Source organism: Arvicanthis niloticus, chromosome 8 (genome assembly GCF_011762505.2).
Source record: "Arvicanthis niloticus isolate mArvNil1 chromosome 8, mArvNil1.pat.X, whole genome shotgun sequence".
Classification (NCBI taxonomy): Eukaryota; Metazoa; Chordata; class Mammalia; order Rodentia; family Muridae; genus Arvicanthis; species Arvicanthis niloticus.
This window is the reverse complement of record NC_047665.1, coordinates 27,863,241-27,878,714: the sequence shown is the minus strand read 5'-3', so window position 1 is coordinate 27,878,714 and position 15,474 is coordinate 27,863,241.

Below are 15,474 nucleotides of genomic sequence, written 5' to 3'. Positions count from 1 at the left end.
ATAGAACAGAGGAAGGAAGAGCTGATAGAATAGACATGAAACAGCAAAATTGTACATTTATTATCTAGAGTAAGTATGTTTGATTATTTCAGCAGGAAATCTAAGTAAATAAGTCACAGTGGGATAAAGTGCAGAATTGGATTGATCAGCCCAAATGAACTATCCATCCATGTCATCTTTTCATGGTTTTTCTTACTGTTCCTTCTTTATTCTCTTTCTTTTTCCTACATGCCCATCACTCCCCACCTCCCTTGTATGGCATATACTACCAACAGATCTCCAAATCCTTAGCTGATAAACCTCCTATTTTGACTTTTAACAGGTGACTCTTAACACAATCAGACTGTTCTATGTAACTTGTCTTAGTTTCTAAGCTCTCTGATGTATCTAATGAATGTTGGTATCTGTGCTCTGTTGGGCAATGACTGACCCAGAGTGGGTTGTTAGCTTGTTCAAGTTCACCCAGGAGATCTAGAATTGGAAGCCAATGCTCTAGAGTCATTGCCCTGGGACCAGTTTGATTGTACCCCTTGGGCTCCTTTGTGATTATAAAAAAGATCATCTCTAAAGAAAGCCTCCAAGTTTTGCTAAAATGAGCAGAGTGCTGCCCTTAACTGGGCAGCATGCCATCTTTTGCCTGACAAGACAAGTGACTCTCCAGGGCACTGGAAGAGAGAAAATGTCTCAAGAAGTACTGGGAGAAGGAAGGTCTTTCCTAGGACAACTCAAGCAGAGATAAAGACATGACAGTAGTCATGTATGACAGCCTCATTTACCACGACTTGGGAAAACTCTTTCTTGATTACATTACTGTTTTTAGTACTTGTCAAACTTTTGGTTTGAATCTTTTCTCTATGGCCTATTTCCAGCTATCAACAGGAAATCACTGGTCCCCAAATTGAAAAGGGATGTGTGCAATTAACACTTGTGAGCTGGTTAGAGCAAGCTTCAGCTTGCCCCCACTGTGATTTCATTCCCTCTGCCTCCAGGAACACCTTCATCTCCAGATAAGGTCTGTCAACTCCTGCTGACCACAAATTAGTATCTAGAATGGATCATGTTAAATGTTCATTGAGCAAAGAAATCAGATGCCCTGAAGTGCAATGGGCTTGGATATTTTCTTTGTAAGTTATACAGGACAATAACCATGCTCCTCCTCGTCACTATGCACATCATGGCATTTTCTGAAGTTCAGAGGTCAAGGGTATAGTTCTCTCAGAATGTAAGTTCCTGATTTCATACTTACTAGTTCTGAACCCCAGGAAAGTTTTGACATCTTCTATGACTTATTTTTCCCCATTTCTAACTAATAGAAATCCTCGTCACGTGGATTCCATTGGTGGCATGCAGTCAGCTGTCTGTTGCTGTAACAAAATATCGGAGCTAACTTAGAACAGCTTTTTTTTTAAAAAAAAGCACTTATTTTGGCTGTTTCCAAGGTTTAAGTCTATGACATGTTTTCTTTGTTGCCTTTGGGCCTGTGGTGAGAAGGCACATGATGCATATAGCATATGATATAAGGAGATGCTTACATCATGATGGTCAGGAAGCCAGAAAGACAGAAAGAGAGGGATCACTATCCCAACATTCCCTTCACAAACATATCCCCAATAACCTAGCTTCCTCCCATGAGGCCCCTACTTCCACAGGTCCTACCTTCTCCCATTAGAATTACAAGCTGAACACGAAGCCCTTAACTCACGGGTCTTTAGGGACATTCCAGATATGTTATGATTTAAACACAAAATGTGCCCATAGGCTTGTAGTTTGAATAGTAGGTCCTCAGCTGGTGGCACTATTTAGAAAGACCGGGACGTTTAGGATATGAGGACCTGGCTAAGACCTAGAAGAAAAGTCACCAGGTTTTTGAAGGCTGTACCCAGACTGGTTTGTTTTCACTCTGTGCTTCCTTGTCTTCCATGATGTACACAGCCATTCCCTTGCTATGGCTTCTGCTACTGTTGGCTACCTGGGTGGTCAGCCCTGCCATGATGGCACCACTCTGCTCATCATTGGATACTGTACAAGAAAAGTAGAACATCCCTAGCTCAGCTCTCAGGGCACTCTTGGTCTTGAGAGGGGCTTTCACCTTCATCTGCCAGGAATGCACACAGCAAGGATGAAGTAGGTTTCAAAAACCAAACACCAAACCCAACCTCCACACGTAGTATGGTGGTGGAAGGTGATGGATTCCATGACCAGTCTGCAGCTGTTTGGCATTATAGTTAGTACCCTGGTCAAGGAAGTGTATTTCTTCCACAGCATGAATATTCCTCCCTGTGCTAAGTCTCAAGTTGCCATGACCGTTAGCTTCTGTAGAAAACAGGAAAGAACATGTGTGAAGAGCTTGGCTCAAACTGAGTTCAAATCCTTGGCTCTCCTGCCTGTGATCTGTGACCTGGGGCAAGTCATTTAGCTCCTGAGGATGCTTCTCCAACTTTAAAGTTGGATAGTAATAATTTTTACTTCTTAGGGATGTTGGGAAAGTGAAATGACTATGTTAGAATAGTGTTTGGGACCCACTAAGCACTATTTATATTTTGTTGTTTATGTCCCGATGATGCTTACATGCTACCCATGTGTGGTGGATAGCCCTAGCCTCTTGTTGTCAAGGTAATTCCACTCCTGGGAGGGGCTGCAAAGGAGGAGTGAATCTTGTAAACCTTCTGTCCAATCAAATTTGTTAAATAAAGGCTACAGCCAGTGATTGGGCAGTGGAAGAGGAGTGGGAGGAGCCAGAGGCAGGGAAAGGGGATAAGAGGAGGACAGCCGTTGGAGTGAGGGGAGTTGGAGTTGGAGTTGGTGGAAGCAGAGGGGGTTGGGAGTTGGTGGAGAGAGAGAGAGAGAAGACAAAGAAGACCTTGACCTAGGAAACCGCAAGTTGTTAAGAGCTCTCTTAGCTGGGGAATAGTGTAGTTTAATGGTAAATCTGCCCAATCTAGGCATGCAGCATTCATTTGATATTTATTGACTTGTGTCTTTTCTTCTATGGACTTCCTATGGGCAAGAGATTTACTGCAACACCCATGTTTGTCACATGATGCTGTATGTACACACACACACACACACACACACACACACACACACACACATTTTACCTGACTGCATCCCACTTCTAACAGGTAATTTTCTTTGTTCATTTCCTGTGGTACTTGGAATGAGAAATGTCCCACAAAGGCTCAGCTATTTAAACACTTTGTCCCCAGATAGTGACACTCTCGGGACAAGTTATGGGAAAGCACAGCCTTGCTAAAGGATGTCCATCACCATAGGCCTTAAAAAAAATTATAGCTTTACCTTACTTCCTGTCAGTGCCCTCTAGCTTGTGTTTGCAGTGAAGGGTGGGATCAGCTGGCTTCCTGCTGCTGCCCCCATGCCTGTCATTTTACTCAGGCATCCTTGCCATGACAGACTCATCTCTCTAGAACTATAAGCTAGGATAATCCCCTTCTCCCATAAGTAGCCTTGATCATGGTTTATCAAAACACCTAATAATTAATACATCTCTATTCCGATTCTTAAAGCATTTACAGTGTTCAATTAGAGATTAAACAAATATTTGATAGAATGAATGAATGAACCCAGTTTCTCAACATTTTACTAGTATCCAACATGCAATGTTGGGTATTCTAAAACAAAGTCTCCCCTATGATGGAACCACAAAATGTCTTGTTGGGGTGTCATGAAATCTACTCACTGCAGTGGTTTGTGTTTTTTTCTCAGCACATAGAGTAGGAGGGCAAAGCTGTACTTCAGGAAGAGTGCCCTGTGTAGATAACAAGGGAGCCACCAGAGAGCACCGCAGATGGAGATGTGTCTTGCCCATCCAGAAACTCGCAGCTTGTGCTTCTGGAAACTGAGGACTGGTGCCAGTAACCCTTCCCAAAACTGGAGTTTGAGGCCTTCAGCATTTGTTCAACTTGCACTTCTGTTTGCTTGCTTGCTTGCTTGCTTGCTTGCTTGCTTGCTTGGGGTGGTCCAGAGGATGCATCTGACAACCACTTCCCTGCAGCTCTTTAGTACATTTTCAGAGGCTGTTCTTCAATGGATTCGTGATGATTACAAGAAAGTTCAATGGGTGACACTGATCAGGGGCGAAATTCAGAAAATGGAGGCAATCTTCACTCAAATGTCTTAGTTTTTTAAAACAAACAAACAAACCTTCCACATGTCAAGCCTTGGGCAACTGAAAAAAAGGTAGCATTATTTTTGCCTGCAATATCCATTCAGTACATTTATTGTGAACATTTACTACACATTGACCATGTCCATTTCTTGGCCCTTGGGGTTGACAGAAGTAGAAAGTGGGTCTCTTTCATGCCATGAGTTGCTGCAGAGGTTGATGTTGGAGAGAAACCCAACTCCTTGGCCTGAATTCTCTCTGGCCACCTGCTCATCCCACCCAGGCAGCATGCCTGTTATTGCGATGGAGTGTCATCGAATAGTGTCTGCCACCTACTTAATTTAACAACCTCCTGCCTTCAGTGCAGATTTTATTTTGGCTGAGTTTGGGGGCTATGCTGCAGATGGCTCACCACGAGTGACTGTTCATGCCAGCTGTTGGCCTCCAGGAGACTGAACTGAGCCCCATCCTGTGAGCTGTGACCCAGCTTCTGTGCTTTTCAGAACCCCTGAAATCTGCCAGTGTCATCTGTACATCTCTTCCCAGGCCTCCCTAAATGTAAGCTAGCCTGTCACCAGTAGGCACTCATAGAATGACAGTGACAAGCTAAGGGCTCTGACAATACCTCTGAAGCTTTGAGACCACCATCTTATCCTTCTGTCCTGTCACATTCAGTCCTTGGTCACCTCTTCTCGTTGGCCATTTCCCTCAGAGACCTCAAACTTCCCCCCCCCTCCGTCTTCAGTTACTATGATGCAACACTGCTTGGCCCCCACTTGCATCCTCTCTTGAGGCTCTCAGTCTGGGTGTCCATGACCCTTCTCTGGCTACTTACAATGAGAAGTCATGTGCATCCCACGCATCCAGTGAACTCCCACACAAGCTCTTCTGTTTCAAGCCATCCATACCTTGCTCATCTGAGACAAGATGCCAGAGTTCCCAGCTCTCCCCTCCTAGGCTCTCTCACTGCTATCTGGCTATTGATTCCCATCGAATGTACCCAGGAGTTTGGCTCTTCTCAGTCCAGCTGCCATTGCCTTCGGGCCTCTTTCCTTTTGCTCTTAAAAGAGTACAGTAACATTCTTTGGCAATCCTCTGTTTAGTCTTGGCTCCTGTATCACTTTTCTTACTACTGTGACCAATACCTGACAAAACAACTCATGAGAGAAGCAGTTTCTTCTGCCCCATGGGTGAGAGTTAGCCCATATTACTGGGGAAGGCATGGGGGATTTCATGACAATGGGAGTGCATGGGTCAGACTCCTTAAATCTCAGTAGACCAAAAGTTAGAGGAAAGGGAACAATGTAGCTCATCTGGTTTTCTCCTTTTCCCCCTTATTCTGTCTAGGCCCTCAAACACCCATGTTTAGGGTAAGTCATCCTGAAAGACATATCCAAGATGTATTCTCTAAGTGATTCAAGATCCTGTCAACTTGACAATGGAGATTAACCATCTCAGGATCATTGTTCCAATTCATTCCCAAATACACTACCAGAGAAATTGTAATTCGAGACCTTGCCTCTGATGTTCTGCTCAGAGCACCCTAGTGGGCTCCACTATCTGTAATAGGAGCTGGCATAATCAGCTCTTATCTCTGGCTAGGTCCCAGGTCCACTCTGATATAATCTGCCTATGATAGCTTATCTATCCCTCAAACAACCCAAAGGAAAAATTCTACTGCTCTCCCACTTTATAGATAACTAAATGAGGCACAGAGGCTGAAGTCTTGCTTTTCTGGTCCCTCAGGTCAGAAGCAGGCCAAGAAACAGGCTCTGGGGCTTCATATGGTGGGTGGAATGTTAAGAAAGTATAGAGAGATAAATGGACTCAGGCCATAAGGATGGAAGAGAGAACCAGGTATCCATTAATACAAAGGCAGGATGCTGAGGCTGGGAGCCTCAGGGAGAAGGTGGAAGAGTAAGATAACAATATGTAGAGGAGGTGGTGGCCTGGGAAAACTGTGGGCTGTAGTTCACATACACAGGGTACCTGCCATAGCCAAGGAGATATCATCTCAGACTGCAGGGCCTCCTTCTAGTGACTCCTCCTCACTGCTTATGGCTGGAGCATCAGAGTCTGTGGGATGTCTCCTTCCTTCACATTGCAATTGACAGACCTCCCTTAACTAGGATCATATTGCCTCCTCTGATATGAACCGCTTTATGGTGACTCCAAACTTTTGCTTATGAGCTTAGCTATGTACAGAATCCCCAGGTTCATCTCATCACAAGGGCTAGTGGCTACCTATACCTCTCAATGCTTTTGAGACTGAGAATCTCTGAATGTGTGTATATGTGGAAGTGGCTAGGGACAGTGCTGTTATCAGGTCCACATCCCTGGCAGAGCCTGAAGCAAATAAATGTTGACTAAAAGAGTGAGTCAAGAAAGAGCCTTCAGGAACCCTTCTGAGGCTGCCTGGATGAGCTCTTTAGCACAGTCCCTTGAGGCTGCCTTTGGGTCATCCCAATGTTTTTTCTTTCTTCCTTCCATCTAATCAAGTTGGTAGCTTAATTTGATCAATATGACATGCAGGGTCCTCCTGGGATTTATACATAGGGGCTGTTACCAAGCCCCCAACTGCATACACAGGAGTCCCATTAATCATGCCCTGGGACCCTTCTGCTTAGCCTCTATTTTGGTCCCCATTCTGAGGAAGTCTGGTTCTGTGCCATTTTTTCTAAAGGCTTTAGGAAGCAGTAGATTGGAATTCAGGGCATGATCTTCACAACTCACCCAGTTTAATCTTGTGGTGTGTTCTCTCTGCATTCCAATGTCCTTATCTGTAAAGTGGCAAGGCAAATGCTCACCCCAGAATGTGACTCTCATGATCCATGTATTCCATGCCCTGGGATCAGGACTGAAAAGGTATCAATGCTTTTGAAGAGAGACTGCTGACCACCAGGTGAGCTAGTGTGAGAAGGCAGCAGATACTATGCCTTTCCCCTTCACTCAGAAGTGCTTCAGAGAAGCACGGGGATGATGAATTTGAGACAGAAGTCAACACTCTTACCCAATATCACCATTTCCTTTGTCTGTTATCCTTCCTGTCAGCCACACTTCCTGGCCCTTTAGTACCAAGGAAGAAATGAGATAGAGAATAAAGAAAAACATAGCATATGTCTAGTTCTGGCTTTGGATTCCAAGGTGGAAAATTCCTTGAACTCAACAAGGACAGACAGGAGAATGGGAGAACTGGAGGGAAATGGACAATCTCCTAGAGTCCAAAGAGACTAAAGAGGCAGCAGTGAGCACAGAGCCTGTGACATTGGTAGAGAAAGAGAAGACTAAAGTTGCCCAAGGGGTGTGAGGGCTTCCAGAAACAGATGGCACTGCAAGTGAGGTTGAGCTCAGGATCCACAGTGCCCAGCTTCCTGTTGGGTCAGCAGCTCCATCACCACAAGCAAAGGGCCTTATGGGGACCAAGTAGGAACCCTGTCAGGATCAGGCAGGGTTGTACCAGACCATGACTGAGATGCAGTCTAGGTTTAGGTGTAGTCCTGCCCACCCCTAACGCATCACTGTATAGGCATACAGTCTCTTCCTGTAAAGAGGCTAACAAAATCTTAGAAGTGTGAGACATCCTTTCTAGGAGACACTTTCTCCTCTGTCTGGCTCCTGACATCAATCCTTTTTTTTTTTTCTCCTGAAAAACGATTCCACAGGAGGGGGTGGTCCAGTTTTTTGGTGAGTCTATTGTTTTAATAGTCTGGTAGTCATAAAAATATCATCATTTCTGAGAGGCTAGTTAAGGATGCAAGCCTGTCATTCCAGCAGCTAAGGTACCAATGCAGACAAATCAGGAGTTTGACGTCATCTGCAGCTACAGTGCAGAGTTTGAAGCCAACCTGGGCTCCATGAGGCCTTGCCTCAAAATAAATAAATAAATAAATAAATAAATAAATAAAATTTTAAAGGGAAACAAATTCTGTAATACACTAAAAATAACAGAAATGGTTGGCTTTATTCACAAAATAAAATTTGACTAGAAGCTGTGTAAGACAGAAGCACAAATCGCATGTTGAGTGAAGAGGCTCTGGAGAGGGACTCTGTGCCTATGGTTGTTTCAGTTAAATGCTTAGTGAGCACATCCCATTTCACAAGGGAAACCTCTACACTTGCAGAAATGACAATGTGTTCACAGCATGTTCGTACACATGGTCTTTAACAGCAAAGCCTTCTGAAACTCAGTGACACAAAGCTTGGGTGGGCCCACTGGGATAGCTGGTTTCTGCTCCATGGCATCTAGAGACATGAAGGGATGCTTTATCTCAAATTGGCTTCCACATCACTGAGCACCCACCAGTCATCATCCCAGCAGCCCCCTCCCTTACCCAAGCTCTCTTTCTATGGACAATTGTGGGGCATTTCAAGAGTCCATGAATTGAATCCACAGCCTCTCCTTTGCTTTGATTCCAATATTCACTCTGGCTCATTGTGCATCTTAAACTGTGGCTGGCCACAAAGCTGTTGACTATCAGAGGACCACCTCCCCAGTGGGAGGAGCCCCTTTACCAACAGCTATCACAGATACAGGAATTTGGCTTCCCACACCTCAGTCTATTCCCCAATGGGAGAGTGCCCATGCTATCTCTGAGCCAGCAGACCTGAGTGTGAACATTCTTCATTGGAAGCAAGAGTCTATCTACAAAAAGACTGGATGGATATTAAACATGGGTTTTTCAGACACATCCACATGATACTTTCCCCTGCTACATGCTTTTATTAGCTTCTAAGAGACTTTTCAGGACACTGCCATGGGTTTTACAAGTGCTTGTGTAAGTTCCTAATGTGCACTCAATGAAGATCCCAGCAGTGACAAGATAGCTTATGTATACTGGCTCATGTTAGATGATTTTCTGACCATCTGTCTGAGGTATGAGCACAGAGAATGATACACTTGATTCTACAGTTCTCAAATTAGCCTCTTATAAGAATGTAGCCAGACACCCAGTGTCAAGCTCTGCCCATTCTGTGTCAGGAACTAGAATAGGTCATTGACTGTAATGAGAAATACTTGGGATCGGCATGGGGGAACAGAAGTGGGAGATGCCAGTGGGGAAGAAATGGGGCAGAGGATTGATGTCTCAAGAGAATTGGGAAGAGGTTGGAAATAGCACCTTCCCCATCCTCTCTGACAGGCAGTGCGCAGAGTGCTGCTGTAGTTGACTAGGCTACTCATAACCCAGAAGCCTGAGTGTTTATCTGATTGAAATGCCCACGAGGATACTTATCATGAAGACCTGATGGGTTTTAGCCTCCCTGCCACCATACTAGTTACATTCTGCCATAACATCAATTCTTGACAGAAACAACATAAAGGAAGAGAGATTTATTTTGGCTCATGGTATTAAAAAATTTTGTGTTCATGGTGGCAGGAAAGTGTGGGAGCCCTTGCTCACATCACAGCAGATCATGAGGCAGAATGTGGATAGGAACTAGGAGATTACAACCATCAAAGGCCTTGCTCTATTCTTGCCTTACCTCCTAGGAGTTCCCCAGCCCTGAAAATAGTGCCAACATCTTGGGAGCAAACCTTCACACATGAGCTCCTAGGGACATTTTAATTCAAACCCTAATAATCAGGAAGTATCTGAGCTAAGGGACAAGTAAAGACCCACTTGTTTAATAACTGAGGTAAGGTGCATTCATTTGGCTACCATTATCTGGGCACTTCTTGGGACAATGGATAGAAGTTAAATATTTCCACAGTGCCCAATGGTGAAATGGACTGAGAAGGTACATGTCATCTATCTGCACTGCTGGGATTCTAAGATTTATGCAGTGATGTGCTCAGGGAGATGAATAGGAGTCTAGGTCCCACTAAGAGCATTCCAAGATGGTTCCTTTCATTCTGATGAGATCCAGTATGTTCGCAGTGGTATGGCTGTAGACAGGGTAGTTTGCTTTCCCATCAGGATATTGGGCCCTGGCCTCCCATAACACAGGACACATTATCTATGACTATAATTACAAGGACATCCCCTATATTTTGATTTGAACCATCTTTGATATTTTCAAAAGAATTCATGCGTGCCATCTTGCACGATATTTATAAAGGCGATCTTGTTACACACAAGGAAACTGAGGCTAGAGAGCATGTGAGCCATGTACACACTCCAATTTTCATTTGTCTCTTTTCTCATAATGGAGATGGGACTTGGGTCTTGTATTCTGGCAAAAGACTCTACTACTGATCTATACCCCAGGATCATGTAGCTCTGGTTGGCCTCAAAATTAGTAATTTTCTTGTCTCTGCATGCTGAGTGCTGGTGGTCATCACATGTGAATCCACACCTTGCTTAAGACTACCATGCTCTTGATAGTATCACTGCTTCAGTGCTGCAAACTCAGGTTTGATGACTCCAAATTCCCTTTTGTATCAAAGCTGACACAGACTTAGGAGAACAGTTGTGTGTGCATGTATGCATGTGTGGCATGCCCTTTGTTCTCATGCACCCCTCTTCCATCTTCCAGTGCACTTTCTTCTAAGCACTTTTTGTGCCCACCTGAGTAGGAAGCAGGGTTAGTATTGACCAATTCTACTATCAAGAGAATGACGCTAAGCTGGGGTTGAACGAATTCTGAGGCCAGTCTTCCCTCCTCTCCATGGATCTCATCCTTTACTTCAAATATGAGAGAACAATGTTAAGTGATGGTAAAGTCACTCCGCCAGGTCACTAGAGAGCCATGATGGAAGTTGACCAACACTGCAGTGATTAGGCTGGGTTGTGGCTTCATCCCAGAAAACAAGAAATCTAGACTCAAATGAGGATCCCAGTTGTTGCTTTCCGAGTAAAAATTGAAAGAGCAAAGTACTGAAGGAAGATTGGCTCTCTAAACTGCTCAAAGGAATAATATTAAAGCCTATTATAATCAGAGGTAGACCCAGAGTGGCTCTGTATAGAGATGTGGTTCATCAGCATCTCCAGGTAGCTTGTCTGAGCAACCCCAAGGTCTCCCTCCAAGTCTATGGTCTCTAAGAACTGTGTTTGACTGCCTCCATCAGATTCTACCACCCATACCTTGGCTCACTGTCTGCAGGTAGCTCAGCAGTGACTCTGAAATGAATAAAGGTGCAATACCTTAGCAGCAGCCACCCACACTGTGGGCATACAACCCAGTGGGAACCTGAGATGGTCTGTCACTGAGACACAAAGCCCACAAAGGCTGTGAGGATGATGGAAATGAGGAAGCTATTTCTAGACTCCCGGTGGAAGTCCCCTAAGCAAAAGGAGACACAGATGGAAGAGACAGTTGTGGCAGATGGTGTCCTTTCAGGAGGGAGCAAGAGACAATCTGATGTCAGGGAGGAGTGGTGGCTGGGCACCTTGTGATGACTCTGTGTCCTGTTCTAGGCCACCTGTCAGGGAGCTAGAGGAGGAACTTACCTTGGAAAACGTGTAATTATTTGAGCTGCTGAAGACATGGGCATTTCTAAACTTAGTAGAAAAAAATCCTGCCCAGCCACTGACTAGTTGCTGCTGAGAGTAGAATCCTGGAGCTTCTGTCTGTCCTTACTAATTTTATCATAGCTAATTAGTACCCTGGAGGAAGTAAAGAAAGAAATGGGGCGCTGAGCCTTTCCTGGGGCAGGAGTTGGAAGGCAGTTCTGATGTGTTGGTCATACTGTTGTACAAAGAGCAGAGAGCAGAACGCAGGAAAGGGCATTAGTAACATACTCAGGACCACCATGGGCTGTTATGCAGGCTGTTGACTGAACAATATTGGAGCATCATTTACTTGATAATCTCTTTTTTAGAGGTGTGCTGTGTAAAACATGACAGACAATATATCAAACTTAGGCTAAGAAGCTATATGCAGCTCTGTACATAAAGGTAAAAAAAGGACACTAGTTCTGGATTCCATAGGTAACTGACAGTGAATCACCTTGCTCCTGCCATCTTGATGCCTTCTTCGGGGTTATTTGAATACAGAGCTGTGACACCAATCACTGTTATAACTGGGATTTAGGTAATTTTTTTTTGTATGTCCCCCACCATTCTCCCCCTCAGTTCTTCAGAACTGAGTCTAAGTCAAAATTCTACTACTGGGAAGAGATATCATGAGCATGTTAATTCTTATAAAAGAAAATATTTAATTAGGGCTGCCTTACAGTTATGAGGTTTAGATCATTCTCATCATGACAAGAAGCATGGTGGCGGGTACACAAACATGGTGCTGGAAAGGAAGCTGGGAGTTCTGAGCTGAGATGCCAGACTGGCAGGCATCAGAAAGAGAGAGTGACACACTGGGGCTGGCTTGAGCTTCTGAAACTTCAAAGCTCCCTCATCCCCTACATCCTCCCTCTTCACCCAGTGACACACTTCCTCTAATAAGGCCACACTTATTCCAACAAGGCCACAGATCCTAATAATGCAACTCCTTATGGGCCTATGGGGGCCATTTTCAGTCAAACCATAGCAGAGGATAAATGAAGACCATTTTGCTCTGAAGCCACCAGGAGCATATGGTTTACTGAGACCCAGCCTGGAAGGCAGTAAGTGGTAGGCTGTCCATCAACCCTGGTATAGCATGAGTGATCTGCAGATCTACCTGAAGTGGCAGCATTTGTGGTCTCCTGGTCTGGTTGAACTCAGAAGATCTTAGTGATGCATGGAAGATGGGGGTGACATCTCTGAGAACTGTTTGAGAACAAGCAGCTGTGGTTACTCAAGCTCCTGGTTCCAACAGAGTTGCCATCTAGCTTTCCACACCGCAGACCAGAACTAGTTCAAGAACTTGTGACCACAACTTGAGGAGGAAAGAGTTTGTGACTGCTATATGGGTCCACAGTACTTACAGAGTGCACACTGTGGGGAAGCCCAAAGCCAAAAGATGCTCAAGTTTGAGGCATACAGTAGTGCAGACAGGCCCATTTACTTGAAGAGATGGGAGGTGAATCACAAAAGTCTTAATCCTGCCTCCCAATGCCCCATTCTCACCCCAGGGATCAAGGCCTAGTGTTATGCTGTATAGCCACTTTCTCCAGAATGAAACACTCCCTCCTGGAGGGAGGCTCCTCAGGAAGTACACACAACTTAGAAGTCTCAGGAGGCTCCTGAAACTTATGAGATTCACAGGCACCTCCCGAAGTTATATGAGTAGTAATGAGTGCTACAGAGAGAAGACTTTCCAGTCAGCTGAGCTATCTGAAAGTCCTACAAGAAACACAGGGATGTATCCTTTGTGAATTTTCATCCATGCTGGGCTGGGCTTTTTGGTGATACGGCTGCCTTTGAGTCCCACATGCTCTTGTAAGAAACCTTTAACCGATACTTCTGTAAGCAACCCCAGTAAATTCATTGACTCATCAGGTTAAATTGTCATGGGTGCCTATCTAGAGTGAATAGACTCATGTTTTCATCTCTCTAGGAATATTCAAACAGCATAATTGGTACTTGAACAAGAACCCACAGAGCTAAAATTAATTGGAAAGGAGTAGTGGATGCTGTCATTTATAATTGAGAATGTTTAATGTCAGACTACCAGGGATGACAGCACACACTCTTAATCCCAGTACTCAGAAGGAAGAGGCAGGCAGAACTCTGTGATTTCACAGCCAGACTGGTCTATATATAACTATATATAGTAAATTCAGGCTGGCCAGTATTGCATAGTGAGGCCCTGGAGAGAGAGAGGGAGAGAGAGAGAGAGAGAGAGAGAGAGAGAGAGAGAGAGAGAGAGAGAGAGAGATAGATTAGGCTACACAAATTATTGACTTCTCAACTATATAACTTGATTGGCAGTTGACCAGGCTTGGCTTTGCTTCAGCCTTGCATTGCTGTCTCAGACGATTGTTTTCTCTAACCAGAAGCAGAATCCCTGGCAGAGCTTTGGATCATTTTGTTCAGCATATGTCACCTGTTGGTTTGATAAATGCTTTTCATGGTGTCTTAGTGAGAGGTGCCACTAGAATATCTTTCACAATGGTGTTGATGGAATATAGTAAAATAAAGCCTAACTGAAACCATTGCTATAACCACCCCTTCATAATGTTAGTTCCTCAGTTGATGGATTTAAATGCTGTAATAAATGTAAACCCTTCAAACTATGGGTTAAAAAATATATCAGGGACAGGTGAGGTGGCTTAGCCAGTGAGGGTGCTTGTCTTCATGCCTAATGATGTGAGTTTGATCCCCAGAACCCACACAGTGGGAGGAGGGAACCAAACCCTGAACATGTGCACATGTACTGTGAAATGCATGCATCCACACACATGTGTGCATAACCACACATAAGTTAACATAATAAAATATTTATTGTAACTTTTCTCTGTTTATAGAAATCATGACTTATTATCTAACATTTATTAAGCAGTTTTGTGTCCTGCACTGTATACAGCTCTCCACACAAATATATCATTCAATGTTTATGAGACTTTCTAAGGCAAGTATGATTCTCATTCCCCCTTCTAGACACTGTCAGCCCAGTAACAGGTGACAGAGCAAAGCTGTGATCAGACCAACTTGTACCTTAATTACAGACAGTAGTTCCTTCTGGCCTCTGTCCAAAGTTTAGAAGAGCAGGGAGGGTCGGATTATGTGTTTCTTACAACCTTTCTATCAGATGTGGGGAAGGGAACATTTTCATTTGTCTCCCTGTCATGGCTCTTAAGCTTCTCCCTACAGTACATCTTGTTTTGCATTCTCATTAAGTATCTACACTTCACTAGATGCCCTTCTGCAATCTGCTGTCTACTGTGTGGCTGCACTAGATTTGATTGAATCATCCGGGTACTTGGTGATTTTTAGTGTATATTATATGAAGGATGCTGTGTGGTGGATTGCCAAACCTGCCCCCTATCTTCTCTCTCAGCAAGACATTAAGTTGGTCTTCCACTGCTCAAGCCAGCACTGACTTCATGTCTCATCACACAAAAGTGGACAGGCTAAACCGCTTTATAAGATCCAGGTGGTTCAGTGACTACTGTCACTAGAAAAAAAATAAACACATGACAGTATCTAAGTTATACAGAAAAAAGGGGTTATCCTGACACATTTTTATGGGAGGTGGCCACATCTGGTTGAGGGCTTTGCCCTACTTCAAACCACAAGGAAAGAGAAAGTGCAAAGGTAGCACAGGGAGAGAGAGAACCTAGGCTGAAAGGCTCAAACTCATTCCTGAGGGCTCTGCCCCCAAGTTGAGCATTGCCCAAGGCTTCCTGTCAACATTGCCACATTGAGAAATGAAGGTTTTGTTGAAAGAGCTTTTAGGGAAAACACCTAAACCTTCACACCACAAGCAGGAGCAGATACACACTCATGCTTACACACCAGGGCTAGTTCCTTTGTTATCGTCTAAAGGAGCCAGGCTAGCCTCCCGAATGATAAGAATATGTTGGTCCCTTGGCT